Here is a 12,590-nt window from a genome sequence, read left to right as displayed (position 1 = left end):
ACTGATCCATTTCTCCTGTTGCAGTGAAGATCAAGTCTGGTAGGAAGAAATCTGGAGAAACGCTCCAACAGTGAGACATGAAAGACTGCAGGGCTGCACGTAAAAACTCAACTTCATGTTTATTAGGAAATCTATAGAGAGGCTGAAGTTATGGTTTCTCACTGGGAGGAAATCATAAAAACGTGATCAATGCTGGAGTTTTATTAGCAGCAGCTGATAGGATCACAAACCCTCCTGTGTCCCTAACAGCCTGCAGTGAATTATCAACTTCTTTAGAGAAAATAAAAAATCAGGATCAATGTGCACAGCCACACTAAACCCAGTATCCATGCTGTAGCCCAGCGGTGCCCAATACGTCGATCGATCGATCGGAAAGGGTCTGAGTCGATCTCAGCAGGTGACAATCTGATCGCTGCCAGGAAGCTGAGAGCAGCACTTCCTCTTCTGACGGGCTTATCAAAAATATTCACTAAGATGCTAAACGTTTGTAGCTTCATTAAAAAAGAATAAAAAATCAATGAAACGTGTTAAAATTAATAATCTCAGTAAGAGAAAAAAAGGCGACAGAGCAGAGCAGGAGTTTAAATGAGCTGCTCGACCAGCGCTGTGTCCATGAGAGGCTTATTCATAACCGAGGAATAAATATCAAGCCTGGAAACCTGATATGTAACGGACTGAATGATGTGTTTTTAAAGTAATCTCTGCCACGATAATTATGTGAAATTAAATTAATTATATCCCGACTTCAGAAGATTTGCCTTTACTGGGCTCTCTGGTTCCTCCTATCAGTCTGTAGTTTCTCATATTTCAGTCATCAAACCAAAGTTCAGATCCACCATGACTGACTGACCTGCTGGTCTGAAACCAGCTTCTGACTGAGAAACCAGTAACCTGCTCCCAGTGTCAGAATCTCACTGAGGAAGAAACTGGATCAGGTTTTCTGTCACTTTATTATTTCTGCTATAACTGATGGATATTCGCATATAAAATATGTCAATAGAGTTTAATTAGCAATTTTTATGTCTTTGTGTCCTGAGGTAGATCTCAGGCGGCTGGTGAGAGAAAAAGTAGATCTTGGTCTCAAAAAGTCTGGACACCCCTGCTGTAGCCAAACAACAAATGCAGGAAAAATGATTGAATATAAACACTTAACTAAAACTATAAAAACTTAGAGGAAATTATAAATCTATTAAGCTCCTCTTCCTGCTGTCTGTATAGTACTTCCACCTTTCCTTCAGAAAGTCCAGCCTTCATTACAAATGATCTGACCTGAGGTAAAGGTAATTTTATTTATATAGCACATTTTCAGCAACAAGGCAATACAAAGAGCTTTACATGAATTAAAAGGAAATACAAACAAAATAAACCAAAGGAAAGAGGAAAACCAATTTAGTGTTGTAAACAAGGGGTCCCCAAACCTTTTCCTGAGGGCCACATAACTTTCCCCTTCTCTGCTGGGGGCCGGAGTCAGTCTCACAGAAAAAGTGACGATTGCAGGAGCCTAAATGTACAAATATATTGTTTTCCAGAAAGCACAATCAAATAACCCTCTCTGGTTCTTCACAGAAAAAATCCAGGAAATATCACTATTTATGAAATAAATACCGTATTTTCCTGACTATAAGCCGCAGATATCTCCAGGTTTTCCACAGCGATGCAGCAGCAGCAGAGGGGTGGACAGCCACCATCTGAGTCATAACAGGTCAATTGAATATCATTTATTACGGTTGAAAAAGAAAAAGGTGCCAAGTTTAGATTTAACTGAACTGATAACTACGGTGGCCGACAGGTGCAAACATGCAGCAACAGAGAAAAGATGCAAACAAATAAAATGCAGCAAACAAAAAGTGCTGAAAACGGAAGTGCTCCAGACCACTAGGGGGAGTCTAACAAAAAACAGCTGTTACTCTTTTATTATGTCTATACTTCGAAGGATCAGTTTCTCAGGGCCCTTGAAAGGATGCAGAGCCTAAATTCGGACACAGCTGTTTTTTTGATAGACTCCTCCTAATGGTTTTGCATCTCTTCTTGTTTGCTAAATTTCATTTGGTTGCGTCTCTTTTTTTGTTTGCATCTCTTCTCTGTTGCTGCGAGTTTGCACCTCTCAGCCACCGTAGATTACGATAGTTTCCGAACAGTAACTGTAACAGTAAAAGTGCTGATCCTTCGTGTTGCTACTAGCATGAGCTAAATGAAAATGGCCGCTTTCTTCTTCTTCTTTAGATTCCAACAGCAGCTTGCATCCATTATTGTTGCACTACTGCCATCTACTGGATCCTAATATCTGTACCTCAAATTCTCATGATGATCCCAGTATTATTTAAAAAACGAAAAATCTTCTTTTTCCCCTCAATGCTGTTTAACTGATCAGCAACTTTCTCAAATTTCAATTCCCTATTAAATCCGAATTCCGTTTTAATGGGCTCGTTCTTCTTTTATTTCCAATTTTGACTTCCGATGATTCACTTCCTGCTAAAGAGCCCCCTGGTGGTTGAAGAAAAATCCACATATAAGCCACATGGTTCAAAGCTTAGGAAGAAAGTAGCAGCTTATAGTCCGGGATATACGGTATATGAAAAAAAATCTGAATGCTCTCTGGTATTGTTCAGGGGGCCGGACCAAATGTGGAGGCGGGCCGGATCCGGCCCGCGGGCCGTAGTTTGGGGACCACTGATGTAAAGTATATAAACTAGATGGTCCTATTCTGGGTTGGTAGCTAAGTATCAGTAAGTATCCTCTGGTCTAATCCCTTTTCTGGGTTGGGAGAACACGAGTCTAAAATGTAGTTAAGGTAGTTTTTCTGAATTCCAAGTTCTCATCCTTGCTAAATAAGTATAAGTAAGTAAGTTTTCTCTGGACTTTCTAAGTGTGCTCTAAATTTGTCAAAGTAATGAGTACTCCACAGTTTCTAAGTAAAAAAAACTAAATGTTTCTGTTCTGGACTTTTTTTTCTGGATTCTAAGTTCGTTCTAATTCCTTTTCTGGGTTGCAGTAACAGACATCTCTCTGCATAACAATCTAAAAATGAATCTAGGAAGTTTAATATTGGTCTAAATAGTGAGTACTCTACAGTTTCCAAAAAAAAAAAAAAAAGCTAGAGTGATTAATCTGATTCCTTTTTTGGGTTAAAAGTGAGTACTCCATAGTTTGTAACAAAATAAAATAAAAAGAGGACAGGAACACATGAGGGCAAATGGCAACATTCAGACAAAACAAAGGGCAAAACAAAGACATGAGTGAAGGCGGTGACGTCACAGGGCCCCACGTTGCTCAGCCTTCCAGCAGAAGTCCAATAGGATGTTGTTTTTCTAGGAATGTCCACAGCTGCATGGATACAGGAGGGGGTGTGGATGGAAGAGCGTTGTGTTTACATATCTTCAAGGAGATTGGAAATATGCAGCCCTTCCAAGGCCACACAGGAAAAGCCAATTCAGAAACAGAATGTCTTAGGTCGAGAAGATTATAAACTTCAATCTTCCCTAAAGTCTCTCCGATACGTCTCAGTTCCCAATCATCCAAATTAGTTTAGTCGTTCCACTGAGCCGAAACTAGCAACTTCTCCAAGATTGATTCCAACTCGTTAGTGAGTTTTAGAGTCCTCGTCTCTGTCCACACCAACAGTCTGAGTGTTCGCTAGTTCGGCCACAAATTTGTCTATAGTTATAGATCAACTGGTTCCAGTCTGAGTAATAAACTGAGTAATAGAAGCAGCAGGTATCAAACCTGGTTGATTCAGTCTAGTCCAGTGGTTCTTAACCCCAGGGGTTCGGCGGAGCCTCTGCCGCGGAGGTAAAGACACCTCTGTAAAGTCGTGATGACGCCCCGCTTTGCCATCACTTGCTGCAGAGGATCACGTTACATTGCTGAGCCAATCAGAGCTGCGGAGGAGCCCTGATTGGAGGAGCTCCACTCTCAGCAGGGATTTGAACTTGTGTCTTTAATTACTTCAGCAAAACTCACAGTTTTTACCAAATAAGACCCTTTTCACATGACGTCAGACAACATCTGTTTTGACTCGATCCAGTGTATCTTTAGTTCCGGTGTGTGTAGTTAACGCTGTTTCTGGACTCTAAAGCAGCTGCCACAAATATGATTTGAAGATGTATCACTATTTGCAAACAATTTTTCTTCATCAACATAATCTAAACTGGACAAATTCCTCGCTGATTGGTACCAGTTTGACTACGAAGGTACGTGTTTTGTTTTTTTCTAGCTGTTAGTTGATATGCTAGGATAGCAATAGTAATTTGTTAGCTGGCTAACATTACGGAGCCTGTTTTGGAAATAAAACGTATTTAGGCTCTAATCTTAATCAGATTTTTATAGTATAGACTGGGGTTGCCACCCGTCATGGAAAATGCATGATCGTATTAACTCCTCCTCACGTCATACACTAGTTTCACCACCTGCTAAGTAGCGACATTACCTGTAGCCACAAGTCCAAAAGTTGTCAGTTATGCCAAACACCTGCTACTCCATCACGTCCTGAGAAGAGTAAAAATTCCCTTCTCTCCCTCCGCGGGTGGTCTCTCTCATCCTCTGAGCTCGGGTCCTCTAGCTCATCACATTTCTCCAATGACTATTTATCAATTGTTATGATCAGAAGGTTAAGTTTCTTTTACTTTGTTTTCCTGCAGACTTGGCAGGAGAAAATTGATAACATAGGAATAATTACTTCATATCCCTTTTAACAGGTTACACTTGATTCTGCTGTGGAAACGAAGAGCATGAAGTTTCTGCTCAGCTGGGAAAACCCTGTGGATCACATGGTGGGACTTCTGCTTCAAACTGCTCACTACAGTTTACCACTGCCTCTGTCACCCACCAGTTCACTGCAGACTGGCACCAGTTCACTGCAGACTGGGACCAGTTCACTGCAGACTGGCACCCACCAAGGACCCCACATGGATGTCTTCCTAAGTTGTAAACCCTGAGTACATACTGTTGAAATAAAATTGATATGCCTTTGTAAATACATTTTCTCTATCAATGAGTTAAATTCAGTGGTGGAGAAAGTACTCAAAAAAGTACTTAAGTAAAAGTAAAAAAGTACTCGCTTTTAAAAATACTTAAGTATTAAAAGTAAAAGTACTTGCTGAATACATAACCTAATAGCTAATATCATTAAGTGCGCCGATAGTATTTAATTTGAATATATCATAAATGTGCCATTTTAATGAACAATGCCACAGATAGAGCATGTTTTTATTGTGTTTACTCTCTGTGACATAGTTTAGACTTAGATATGTGATTCTATGCATCATAATTTCAGGGATGGAAACATCTTGTCTCCTATCCTAACATAGCATGAACTATTTTGAAAGAAATCCAACAGAAAGGGGATGGAAAGAAGCTGGGTGGGGGAGGACATGCAACCGAGGAACCATGTAGCAGAGTTGTAGTCTAGACCACCAACCCGAGACCAAGACCAGCGCCCTGCGCTACGTGACAAATGAAGTGCACCTATCAAAATTGGTTCTCAGATTGATCTGAAAGATCCACATTTCCATAAAAACACCTAGATGTTAAATACTTAGAGCTGAAATATATTTAACCAGTATCAATTAAAACTCATTTCATTCTGTTTTGCTTCCATCGCTGTGCTACAACCCACAGAGGTCTCCTGCCATCCCTATAAAAATAACGCCCTGGGCGGTTGCCCATATTGCCCATGTCAGAAACCACAACTGTCTGCACCATTAAATATAGCAATTAACGGTAAACAACACTATGAACACTGTCCAACGGCGCAACAAGCAGAAGGAGCACCGTGACTGTTCTCATCCTCCCTCCCACTGCATGTTTGCCACCATGACAAGAGACGAAATCAATCAATGAGCATGCTCTGTGTTCATACGTTCAACTTTTACTTATTCGGAAATTAAATAAATGTGTGCGTGTGTATATATATATATATATATATATATATATATATATATATATATATATATATATATATATATATATATATAGCTATATAGCTATATAGCTATACAGCTGTTCGAATCCGGGCTGGGGCGAGTTACAACAGTGCAATTGAGCTATGCAGTGTGGGTCCTTAGGCAAGACCCTTGGAGCTATATAGCCTACCTCATACCATGAGAGACATTGATACGCATAACATGCCGGCTCAGACGTCGCCCGGCCAAACAAGGTCTGCGTCAGGTGCTGGGGAACCAGAGCACCTTGATGAAAAATGGGCTACTGGCACAAGACGGAAATGGGCGAGAGACGAAAACATGGATCTGTTGGAATGCTACTACTCAAGTAACCCTAGTCAGAGGGGTTACATGCAAAGACTGAGGGTGGAATGGTTACTTCGACACCCACAGTCTACAATGACTGCCAAACAACTAGTAGCTCAGTGTTCCAACATCCGCAAACGGCAACTGCTATCACAACTTGAGATTGACGAGGTACAACACAAATGCTACGGCGAAAGGGAGGAGCCCAAAGGTAAGGTCAGGGGGGAGTTAACTACTCCCCACCCCGAGACTGGGTATGCAGCCCCAGTAATGAACGAACTATCAAAGCTGAACGAGACAGCAACTGACCTGAGAAAGAGAATCGTGGCCCGAATGAACACCAGGCAACCCCGACGCCAATTACAACGGCTGAGTGAAGTACCATCAGAAAGTCTCATTCAAGATGTGAATGCAGCATTGAGAACAATCCCTACCAACACCATAACAGAAACCAATGAGCTGATATACAACTCAGCATCAGTGATCCTTGAAATGCTCGGCTATAAGAGCAACTATGAGACCCAATATCCATCATGGAAAAGACGGTTAGAGGCTAAGATCAAGATAACAAGGAGGGAAGTGAGCCAACTGTCAGAGCTCCAAAGTACCTAAGAAGTACAGCCAGATGCCCATACCTGAAGCACTCGAAACTGCCAAACAAAGGCTCCAAGCCTTGGCCAGCCGCCTAAAGAGATACACAAGAGAGAATGAAGCCAGGAGGATTAACCGGCTCTTCTCCACCCAACCAGCTAAAGTGTACTCTCAATGGCAGGGTAATAACAACAGAGCAGACCCACCAAGGCTGGAGACTGAACAATACTGGAAAGGCATATGGGAAAGGGAGGCATCCCACAACAGCAATGCACAGTGGCTAACCTCTCTACGAGAGGACCACAGCAACCTCCCTGAACAAGCCCCGGTAACCATCACTGTGGCAGATGTCCAAGAAAGAGTCTCGGGTATGAAAAACTGGACAGCACCAGGGCCTGACATGATCCATGCCTACTGGCTAAAGAAACTCACTGCCCTCCATGAGCGACTGGCAGTTCAACTGAACCAGCTGCTACAGAATGGGACTCACCCTGAATGGCTAACTGAAGGGCGCACAATCCTGATCCAGAAGGATCCCTCAAAGGGTTCAGTCCCATCCAACTATCGGCCGATAACCTGTCTCTCTACAACATGGAAGCTCATGTCAGGCATCATAGCAGCTAAGATAAGCGGGCACATGGATAAATACATGAACACGGCACAGAAGGGCATCGGCATAAATAGCAGAGGAGCCAAACACCAACTCCTTGTAGACCACACAGTCACCCGAGACTGCAAAACCCGACACACCAACCTGTGCACCGCTTGGATTGATTACAAGAAAGCCTATGACTCAATGCCACACACTTGGATCATTGAATGCTTAGAGATGTACAACATCAATAGGACTCTAAGAGCCTTCATTGCAAACTCGATGGGGCTGTGGAAAACCACCCTTGAAGCCAACTGCAAACCACTTGCACAAGTGTCCATCAAATGTGGCATATACCAAGGAGATGCTCTGTCCCCACTGCTGTTCTGCATAGGCCTGAACCCCCTTAGCCAAATCATCAACAAGACTGGCTACGGATACTGACTCAAGAATGGGGCCACAATCAGTCACCTCCTCTACATGGATGACATCAAGCTGTACGCCAAGAACGAGCGAGACATCGACTCACTGATCCACACCACCAGGATCTACAGCACTGACATTGGGATGTCATTCGGACTAGAGAAGTGTGGCCGGATGGTTACAAAGAGAGGGAAGGTCATCCACACAGAAGGGGTCTCACTCCCAGAGGGAACAATAGCAGACATAGAGCACAGCTACAAGTACCTGGGAATACCACAAGCAAATGGCAACCTCGATGAGGTCACAAGGAAAGGAGCCACAGCCAAATACCTCCAACGAATAAGGCAAGTCCTGAGAAGCCAGCTCAATGGCAAGAACAAGATCCGTGCAATAAACAGCTATGCCTTACCAGTAATCAGATACCCTGCCGGAATAATTAGCTGGCCAATGGAAGAGATAAAGGCCACGGACGTTAAGACTCGGAAGCTACTAACCATGCATGGAGGGTTCCACCCCAAATCCAGCACCCTGAGACTGTACACAAGCCGTAAGGAAGGAGGCAGAGGACTAGTGAGTGTGAGAGCCACTGTCCAGGATGAAACATCCAAGATCCATAAATACATCAAGGACAAAGCCTCAATGGACGATGTGCTCAGCGAATGTCTCAGACAATGGGGAACAGAGGACGAGGTGCTGGAGGAACCATCATGGGAAGACAAGCCCCTACATGGGATGTACCACCGACAAATAACTGAAGTGGCTGATATCAGGAAATCCTACCAATGGCTGGAGAAAGCTGGACTCAAGGACAGCACAGAGGCCCTCATCCTGGCCGCCCAGGAACAGGCACTAAACACCAGAGCAATAGAGGCTCAGATCTACCACACCAGACAAGACCCAAGGTGTAGGTTGTGCAAGGAGGCCTCTGAGACAGTCCAGCACATAACAGCAGGGTGCAAGATGCTGGCAGGGCAAGCGTACATGGAACGACACAACCAAGTGGCGGGCATAGTGTACAGGAACATCTGTGCCGAATATGGACTGGAAGCCCCGAGGTCAAAGTGGGGAACACCCCCAAAGGTGGTGGAGAATGACCGAGCTAAGATCCTGTGGGACTTCCAGATCCAAACAGACAAGATGGTAATGGCGAACCAACCGGACATTGTGGTGGTGGATAAAGAACAGAGGAAAGCCGTTGTGGTGGATGTAGCAATACCAAGTGACCACAACATCAGGAAAAAGGAGCATGAGAAACTGGAGAAATACCAGGGCCTCAGAGAGGAACTGGAGAAGGCCTGGAAGGTGAAGACCACAGTGGTGCCTGTGGTCATAGGGGCCCTCGGGGCAGTCACCCCCAAACTGGAGCAGTGGCTCAAACAGATCCCAGGAACAACATCAGACATCTCAGTCCAGAAATGTGCAGTTCTAGGCACAGCCAAGATACTGCGCAGAACCCTCAAGCTCCCAGGCCTCTGGTAGAGGACCCGAGCTCAGAGGATGAAAGAGACCACCCGCGGAGGGTGAGAAGGGAATTTTTTATATATATATATATGTATATATATAATAAATCCCCTTCTCACCCTCCGCGGGTGGTCTCTCTCTCTCTCTCTCTCTCTCTCTCTCTCTGTGAAGACCACAGGCACCACTGTGGTCTTCACCTTCCAGGCCTTCTCCAGTTCCTCTCTGAGGCCCTGGTATTTCTCCAGTTTCTCCTTTTTCCTGATGTTGTGGTCACTTGGTATTGCTACATCCACCACAACGGCTTTCCTCTGTTCTTTATCCACCACCACAATGTCCGGTTGGTTCTCCATTCCCATCTTGTCTGTCTGGATCTGGAAGTCCCACAGGATCTTAGCTCGGTCATTCTCCACCACCTTTGGGGGTGTTCCCTACTTTGACCTCGGGGCTTCCAGTCCATATTCGGCACAGATGTTCCTGTACACTATGCCTGCCACTTGGTTATGTCGTTCCATGTACGCTTTCCCTGCCAGCATCTTGCACCCTGCTGTTATGTGCTGGACTGTCTCAGAGGCCTCCTTGCACAACCTACACCTTGGGTCTTGTCTGGTGTGGTAGATCTGAGCCTCTATTGCTCTGGTGTTTAGGGCCTGTTCCTGGGCGGCCAGGATGAGGGCCTCTGTGCTGTCCTTGAGTCCAGCTTTCTCCAGCCATTGGTAGGATTTCCTGATATCAGCCACTTCAGTTATTTGTCGGTGGTACATCCCATGTAGGGGCTTGTCCTCCCATGATGGTTCCTCCAGCACCTCGTCCTCTGTTCCCCATTGTCTGAGGCATTCGCTGAGCACATCGTCCGTTGAGGCTTTGTCCTTGATGTATTTATGGATCTTGGATGTTTCATCCTGGACAGTGGCTCTCACACTCACTAGTCCTCTGCCTCCTTCCTTACGGCTTGTGTACAGTCTCAGGGTGCTGGATTTGGGGTGGAACCCTACATGGTATTCCCAGGTACTTGTAGCTGTGCTCTATGTCTGCTATTGTTCCCTCTGGGAGTGAGACCCCTTCTGTGCAGACGACCTTCCCTCTCTTTGTAACCATCCGGCCACACTTCTCTAGTCCGAATGACATCCCAATGTCAGTGCTGTAGATCCTGGTGGTGTGGATCAGTGAGTCGATGTCTCGCTCGCTCTTGGCGTACAGCTTGATGTCATCCATGTAGAGGAGGTGACTGATTGTGGCCCCATTCCTGAGTCGGTATCCGTAGCCAGTCTTGTTGATGATTTGGCTGAGGGGGTTCAGGCCTATGCAGAACAGCAGTGGGGACAGTGCATCTCCTTGGTATTTGCCACATTTGATGGACATTTGTGCAAGTGGTTTGCAGTTGGCTTCAAGGGTGGAAAGGCATATGTGGGACATATGCCTTTCCAGTCTCCAGTTTCCTGTTCAGTCTCCAGCCTTGGTGGATATATATATATTGCAGTGTACACAAGAACAAAGAACGGCTCTCAGTGAGGCTTCAGTCCCATCAACCTTAGTAAAGATCCGTCCAGAAGAATCGGATCGTTCCTGAATGTCATATCACTATATTGCACTTTGGTCACAGCGTTGTCCCATATATGGACACCTCAGTCAACACCTCCACACAATAATTCAGTGCATGAGTGACAACTTTTTTTCATCGCAGATGCAACGTGTCTCAGTACAGCTAGCTTTGCTAGCATCACGTCCACAGATCTTACCTTTCTTTAAGCTTTCCTTCCAAGTGATGCTAAAAGTTGGACTAAGTCCCACCGTGAAAGCGAAGCGCTGCTGGTTTTACATGTCGCCATATCTTATGGTTTATGCAGCTATTATATTACTGACGATCACACAGACATCTTCTCCCGCTCAGAGGAAACCACTGCGCATGTCTGGAGCTCCACCTGCGAGTAAAGGTGGAGGCGATGGGTGACAACAGACACTAAGTCACGTTATTGCTTGGATTTTACGGCGCCACCTTAAAACCCTGAACTTCACATTTTAACGGACAAAAAGAGCAACGGGACTTGGATGTAACGAGTAACGGGACAGTTTAGTAGAAATGTAGTGAAGTAGAAAGTACAGATACTTACTGTAAAATGTAGTGGAGTAAAAGCAGAAAATATCCATTATTAAATCTACTTAAGTACAGATACACGATAAATGTACTTAAGTAAGTACAGCCACAAACCTTATGTCTTTGTTCCACAATGGCAGCTTTAATTTTAGCATTTCTTCTCATCCACATACTTCGTTGCCAGATGTGTAAAATTTACAAAAAGATGCAATTTAAATGTAAATTTAAATTGAAATTAATTTTTCATTCTCTTAAGAATGTAGAGCTAATTAAATGACCTTAAAGTGGTTCCAGTTTCTCTCGATGGCCAAACTGTTGAAATTGTGGCAGATTTTAAATACCTTGGCTCGTTCCTGGACAGTCAGATCAACTTTGCTGAAAACCTGACTATATTTTGAAGAACTGTTCTCAGAGACTCTACCTTTTAAGAAGACTTAGTGATCTTGTCTATGTCTTGAATTTGGGGGAAAAAAATCATATTTTATTTATCACTACAGAAGGGTTCAGCACATATGAAACTGGTGGGTTCGGTACCTGAAAAAAGGTTAAGAACCACTGGACTAGATTAATCTCAGCCGATCTCCAACCTGCAGCGTTACTGGAAAATCTCTTAACCAGCCGCTTCTAGTAACCTGGTTTCCATGGTTACCGCAGCACTGAGATCGGCCTAGTCAAAGGGTTCAATGACATCCATATAAACACAGACGGTGGAAGAACCACAGAGCTGGTTCTGGTTCTGATCATGTTACTGAACCGAATGGAGAACTGGGTCAGACTCTGCAGTCCAGAACTCAACTGGTTCCAGTCCAACCTGAAGAACTGGGATTTCTATTTCAATAGGAAACATCTCAAGAGGTCAGAGGTCACATGTGGGGTTCCCCAAGGCTCCATCCTCTGATTCAATATCTATAAGCTCCCACTGACTCAGGTTATAACAGGAAATAAATAACAGGAAATAAGATCAGTTACCATGACGACGCAGATGATACACAGCTCTATGTTATGTCACCAGTTGACCTTTGACCCCATCATCACTGAACAGAGAACAGAAAAATGTGTGGATGAGACGAAACTTTCTGAACAGAAACTGAAGTTACTAAAGAAGAACGATCTAAAGTCAGTTTCAGTTCCAACTGTAAACCAGAGATCAGGCTGACCTCTGACCTCTGACCTGATCCACTGGTTC

Source organism: Poecilia mexicana, unplaced genomic scaffold, assembly GCF_051168715.1.
Source record: "Poecilia mexicana isolate PSO_F unplaced genomic scaffold, ASM5116871v1 scaffold_23, whole genome shotgun sequence".
Lineage (NCBI taxonomy): Eukaryota > Metazoa > Chordata > Actinopteri > Cyprinodontiformes > Poeciliidae > Poecilia > Poecilia mexicana.
The sequence above is the reverse complement of the archived record's forward strand: the minus strand, read 5'-3'. Positions refer to the sequence as shown.